Source organism: Primulina tabacum, chromosome 11 (genome assembly GCF_025594145.1).
Source record: "Primulina tabacum isolate GXHZ01 chromosome 11, ASM2559414v2, whole genome shotgun sequence".
In the NCBI taxonomy this organism is placed as follows: domain Eukaryota; kingdom Viridiplantae; phylum Streptophyta; class Magnoliopsida; order Lamiales; family Gesneriaceae; genus Primulina; species Primulina tabacum.
The window spans coordinates 38,225,913-38,233,434 of NC_134560.1; the positions used below are offsets into that span (position 1 = coordinate 38,225,913).

The window sequence follows — 7,522 nt, forward strand, 5'->3', positions numbered from 1 at the left end:
GATTCGAAGATTAAAGAAGTAGATCGAAGAACGTTCGTAGGGATTTATAACAAGAGCTACGTCCGCTAATACCAGAGTAGTTGGTGTCAAGTGAAATTATTCAACAAATGTATAATTCTTTAACATCCTATGAATGTTTATTTTAAAATCATACGAGTGCTCAAAAAATATCTTGAATGTCAAGATTTAAAATTTTCATTGCATTTGGGCACGAGAAAATCGATATCCAACTATATTGTGCTCGAATCAAGCCAATTCAAGCAGCTATGATTTCATGTTGGCAGTTTTTAAGGATAAGTTTTTGGGAAAGAAACATGTGGAAAAGTACGGATTTGATTAAGTCAAGTGAAATTGCGCTCGTTAACATTTTTGTACAAAATTTTACATGAACATCTGCATAAAAACAAATAATGTGAGATTTATTAATAATTTTTGTTTTTAATTCAAATATTTATATAAATTTCTTATACAAAATGCACTGAAATTAATACACCTAATTTAACATGACAAAAATTTGTGTGAGACGGTCTCACGGGACGTATATTGTGAGACAGATCTCTTATTTGAGTCATCCATGAGGCCATCTCCAACCCAAAACTCTATTTTAAAGCAACTCTACTCTAAAATAGTGTAGTTTCTACATCAAATACAATATTAATCTCCAACCCATCTACTTCAAATCTTACTCTAAAAATAAATATTCTCGAAATATTCTTTTTTATTTTATTTATTTCATTTTTTTATAAGTTATTAAATATATATTTTTTAAATTTAGTGATATAATTATAATTACATTTTATATTGAATATATTTAATATTATATTTTTAATAAATGTGATAATATTACAAAAATGATTAATTTAATTATTTTAAATATATTATTGAAATCTATATTATACGAATTGAAACAGAAATAATTTCAATTGGTGAAATAAAATTAATACATGACATTAAATTAAATAACATTATAAATACAACTTCAAATATTTGAACGACCATATTCATCTTATAAATGATCAATTAAAGCATTTCGTAATGCATAATGAGCGTCTTTGTCTTTTATTTTTTTATATCGAGCGAGAAATTCTCGAAATCTAATATGCTCATTGACAGCCATTTCTACCATTGGAGTCGGTGCTTCCCTAGCATCTTCAATCGGTGCACTAAGATCACGTTCATCTTCGATTATCATATTGTGCATTATAATACATGCTTTCATTATATCATTCAAATGATTTTTCTTCCAACCACGTGCTGGAGATGTCACAATCGCAAATCGTGATTGAAGAACGCCAAATGCACGCTCCACATCTTTCCTGCATGACTCTTGTTTCATCGCAAAATACTGCTTCTTCGGACCACGCGGATCATGGATAGTTTGCACAATAGTTGACAATTTCGGATAAATACTATCAGCTAAATAATATCCAGTGTCATATTCTTTTGATTCAATAGTATAATGAGCTGGAGGAGCAATTCCTTGTGCAAGATTGAAAAATAGACTGGAAGACTCTAAAACATTTATATCATTATTGGTTCCAGGCATACCAAAATATGCATGCCATATCCAAAGATCGTAATCAGCTACCGCTTCTAAAATGATTGTTGGAGAACCACTACGACATGCATATTGTCCCGCCCAAGTCATGGGGCAATTTTTCCACCTCCAATGCATACAGTCGAGACTTCCCTTGATGATTTAGTTTGTTTATCTTTGTTGTATTTGCATTTAAATTATCTGAATTCGAATTCGTATTTTTATTTTAACTGTGTACTTGAATGTTTAAATATTATTCAATAAATTTGTGTGTTAGATGTTAAAATAATATATTAAATATTATACTATTATTTAAATATATCTAATTATTAAATTATAAATATTTATAATTAAAAAAACAAAAAAAATTAAAAAAAATAAGAGAATGGAGCTGCGCTATTTTGCAAATAGCGCAGTTCCATTGGAGAAGCCCAAGCAGCAAAATAGCGTAAAGATGTCTTGAAAAATATTACTTTTTATGTTAATAGTATTAATTTTTATTGTGAATATCGGTAGGATCGACCCGTCTCACAGATAAAAATTCGTTAGATCGTCTCATATTAGACCTAATCGTGTAACATAAACAAAACTGTTAAATTGTGAACATAAATTTCGAATCATTGTGATAATATCAAATAAAATAATTTTAAAATTATATATTTTGATTTATAATATGATTGGTCGGAAGAAGATGAAAACTTTAGTCAGAGAAAAAACTGGCAGGACAATGTTGGCGACGGCTCCCTATTTGCCACAATAATTGACTTCTCCAAGCCGTCTCCATTTATAAAATAAAATAATATAGAGGTTAACGATAAATAATATAGTGCCTCGTGCACTTGATGAATGTTTAAAAAAATTGAGTAGATATTTTGTTAGACGGTCTTACGAATTTTTATCTGTGAGACGGATCAATATTATCGATATTCACAATAAAAAAATAATACTCTTAGCATAAAAAATAATATTTTTTTCATGAATGACTCAAATAAGAGATTCGACCCACGGAATTGATCTGTGAGACCATCTCACAAGAGTTTTTTTGGAAAAAATTTGGTGTTAAATAATTTTATAATATAAAATTTAGAGAAAATTTAAAAATTATGTCAAAATTTAAAATTTTAAAAACACTTTTTAAATAATGAATGATATGATAATTTAAAATTCAAAAGTATTAACAAGGATAAACAAAAGAGGAGTATTTTGAGATTCTAAAAATAATGTTAATATATTATTTTATTATAACTCAGATATTATATTATTTTTGTCTCAATTCTACATTTAGCCGTATTTTTTTTTTTTTTTGGTTTTACTGATATATCTCTGTTAGTTAAGTCTTGAAACGTGTAATTGTTTTTTGAATTAAATAGAGATAAAATAAAAAATTTGTCAATTTATTTTTTCAATTAATTTTTTAATATATGTAAAAAAAACAATCATTTATATTTGAGACAGATAAAATATATTTATTACAAGATATACGAAAATTATTATTAAGTCAACTTTATCAAAATCATGTAACAAATTATATATGTTGTAGTAAAACTAGAAACCAAATTTTAATGTCACATTGAATCACTATTGTGATTACTATGAGTGTTCAAATGTTATTTACCAATAAATATTATTATATATTTTGGGAAAAATAATATGAGCTTAAAATAATTTTTATTTAAATTTAATATTTGAAGTTTTTATTGTATTGTATTTAATTAGTTTCATGGCTGCTTGAATTTGCTTGATTAACAGAAACCCAATTCGGTTCTCTTCGTAAGCTTCGGTAGCTCGAATGAGCAGTGTTCAGATGTATGAGTTTGCATGTGGACTTGAAGCATCGGGGAAAAGTTTTATATGGGCAGTCAGAAAGATTCTTGAAATCGGAGAGAATAAAAAATGCTTTCCGGATGGATTTGAAGAGAGAATCTCGAGTTGTAAAAAGGGATTGATCATCAAGGGATGGGCACCGAAATTGTTGTCTTGGAATACGGATCAGTTGGTGGATTTATGAGGATGGAATTCGACGCTGGAGTGCGTCTGTGCTGGCGTGCATGCCGATGATCACGTTGCCTCTGTCGGCGGAGCAGTTTATAATCAGAAGCTGGTGACTGATGTGTTGAAGATCGGGCCGAGGGTTGGGAGTGAGGAGTGGGCTTCGTGGAATATGGAGAGGAAGGTGGTGGTGAGGAGGGAGAAGGTGGAAACGTAAGATGTGAATATTACGTGAAATACTCCGTAAGTGAGGAATGTTCGAAATATATAACAACACGCATACATGTATCTATATTATTTCGAAATGATCATGAGATAACATCTCATAACTTGAATCCTAAAGTATATTCATGCTTCGTAATCGTAATGTCATAACATAAATTTCAAATGACTTTATATTTCAGTCTAAAATCTAAATTTCAGTCTCAATTAATCATATTAAATATATGTTATTATTTTATATTATGTTAGAGTTTTTAGCATTAAATTTTTTTTTGAAATATGAAAAATTTACACTTTTTCATGTAAAAGTTAAACAGACATCTTATATCTTAACATTTTATAAAATTTGTACAAACATCTCCTACACTAATTGAAAATATGATGAATTTAAGTATTTTAGTGATATCTAATAGACCAATTATCATAATGATCAACCGACGAAACTAGTAAAAATAAAACTCAAATATAAGATGTGTACATTTTATATATTTCACTAGAAGTTTAGTAAAAAAAAACTCATTGTGTGTTTCAAATTGATAATTTACCAAACGGGAATAAAGCATGTCTTTTCTCGAAGTCTGTGGCCATACTCGATCTCCAATACATTAGCTAAAAATTTTCTAAAACTTTGTATGCTTTCTTAATTTACACACTCAAAAATACACTAAAATTTTGAATTCATAAAAATTTATTATCTTATATATATAATTTCCACTCTGAATATGATCTATTCTCCTTTTCTCTTTGTTCCAAATTGTATAAGCAAAAATTTTATTTTTGAAAGCGAATCTAGTCGTTGGAGTTGTTCCCCTCTATAGTGCCATTTATTGGTTCCGAACCCTCCATTTTCTCTCCGTTATGATTTCAAATCTTATTGTATCAATATATTACAGATATTTTTTTTAATTAAAAACACATATAATTAGCCTCGATTTAGATTTTTATATTTAAAATTTGGCAACAACTTGTTTGAGACAGTCTCACGGGTCGTATTTTGTGAGACATATATCTTATTTGGGTCATCCAAAAAAAAATATTACTTTTGATACTAAGAGTATTACTTTTATTGTGAATATCGATAAGGTTGACTCATCTCACAAATAAACAGTCGTGAGACCGTTTAACAAGAAACCTACTCTTAAAATTTTTATTCCAATACTATATTTTGCACATGATAAATAACATTTAATCCATCCATTACCAAAATAATGCATAAATACATAGAAAACAATCCACATCGAACTTGATTCATGATGATATTTTAAAACAACGAATCAAGATTGGGTTAAGATATAAAGTTAGTCACGATTAAATAGATATTTATTTCGATATTTAATTATATCAAATTTTAAATTTTAAGATTTTTAAAAAAAATTTAAAAGCATGGCAAAAAAAATGTAGGAGTACAGTGCACGGACAAACTACCTATGAACTCGTGCCACTGTCTTAAATTCCTCCATGTGAGGTTTTTAAAAGAACCTGAAAGCTTTGTCCCTGAGTACTCCATTGCTAAGCAACTCATCTCTTTTATCTTTCCCAGCTTTTATCAAACACTTGTACTTCAAGACAAATGAAGCCCACCGCCAAGTTCATCGTCCTCCACCCTTCCGTCCACAAATCCGGCGGTGCCGTTGGCCCAATTGTCCCCTCACACCGCGGTTGGCTAGCTGGTTTTAGCTGTCTTTATTCTCACTTTTGCTTTCACTATCATCACCACAAGAGAACCACCGATCTCCACAAACACCGCTGCATCCGCCGGCAAACCGAAGTCTCAGCTGCCTAAACCCGTATTCGACGCGCTTCTTCACTATGCTTCCGCGAATGCTACCTTCTCAGACCGCATGTCGGCGGACGAGGTGAAGTCCGTCGCCGCCGTCCTACTTCGCTGCAACCCTCCGTGCAACTTCCTCGTGTTCGGGCTCACACACGAGACCCTCCTCTGGAACTCCCTCAACCATAATGGCCTCACGGTTTTTATCGACGAGAGCTCTTATATGGTCTCCAAAATCGAAGAGAAACACCCGTTCATCAATGCCTTCGACGTCCGATTCACCACGAAAGTAAGCGAACTGTACGATTTGATGGAGCACTACAAACAAGAAATCACCAACGAATGCCGCCCAGTCCAGAACCTCTTGTTCTCAGACTGCAGATTGGCGATCAACGACCTACCCAACCACGTGTACGATGTGCCATGGGACGTGATCCTCATCGACGGGCCTCGTGGGTATTTCGCGGCGGCACCGGGGAGAATGGCCGCCATATTCACCGCCGGAGTTCTAGCAAGGAGCAAAAGGGTCGGTGCCGGCGGTGAAACCCAAACCCACGTGTTCGTACATGAAATTGAGAGGGAAGTTGAGCGGATTTGCAGTGAGGAGTTTCTGTGCAGGCATAATTCGGTTGAGACGAAGGATCGGTTGGGGCATTTTGTCGTGGGAAAAATGGAAGCTAATCTGAATCGGTTCGAATTTTGTCCCACTTCTGATTCATCATCACTTTCTCCGAACTGAACTTCTTTCAGTTTCATTTTTATGTTTCAGCCAAGTTTCCAAATCAAACCTTAAAAATCTGCCCAAGATTGTCTAAAATTTAAGTGATTATAAATTTTCAATTGTATTTCTATGCTATAAATCAACTTTCCAAAAATAATCAAATGTAAATATTTGAACTTCAAATAAGAAATCGAGTTTCTTTGCATCCTATGTTTATGTCGGTTATATTTTCTCGATTACATTTCGAATAATTATCACATATCTCTATAATTATTGGATGATCATATGAATCTCTAGTATATGAATCTCTTCTATTTTCATAGAAATGTATCGAAACAATAAGATTGTCTACTTGTGAGACGGTTTTACGAATCTTTATCTGTCAGATTGGACAATCATACCGATATTCACAATAAAAAATAATACTCTTAGCATAAAATTAATATTTTTAATGAATGATCCAAATAAAAAGATTTATCTCATAAAATACAACTTGTGAGACCGTATCAACAAGTTTTTGTTTTGCAAGATACTTTTTGTTTACATAATAATACTGTGTTAATTCGAAATTTTATCAGTACGCATAGACAAATAATGTTAGACGAGTTTTATCATTAAAAAATATATATTCTTTAATATTTAATAGATAGATATTTATCATATAAATTTATGTGGATCATATAAATTTATGTATGGTCCACATATATTTAATATTTATTGATATATAATTAATTTATATGTATATAAATATATTTTATTGGCAAGCGATCGCAATCTGGCACGTAACGAAATGAATCTAGTAACTTGATGCTAGCTTTGAGATAAACGCGATATCACGTGGCTCGAGTGACTAAAGCTGTCTGACCAATAAATATTTGCCTTTTAACAAAATTTAATTCATAAAAATTTATGTGAGACGGTCTCACGGGTCATATTTTGTGATATAAATATCTTATTTAGGTCATTCCATGAAAAAATATTACTTTTTATGCTAAGAATATTAATTTTTAATATGAATATCGGTAAGGTTGACACATCTCACAGATAAAGATTCGTGAGATCGTCTCACAATAGACCTACTCAATTTAATTTTGCATTAAAATTTCATTCACCAATGGAAATAATCTTGCAAAACATTTTATGTAATATTTCTTGTAACATGATTACGATTAAATTTTCATTGAAATGAATTATTAACCCAATGTTGGTGTAACAGATAATGTTGTAGGAAATTGTACGTATGCAAAATAATATGTTCCATAAATTATTTAAGAAATTAATT

At 31.1% G+C, this 7,522-nt stretch overlaps 1 pseudogene; it reads left to right on the forward strand.

Annotated features, from left to right (window-relative positions):
- Positions 1-5,134: 5,134 nt before the first annotated feature.
- Positions 5,135-6,445, forward strand: LOC142519335 (protein IRX15-LIKE-like; annotated as a pseudogene).
- Positions 6,446-7,522: the final 1,077 nt, after the last annotated feature.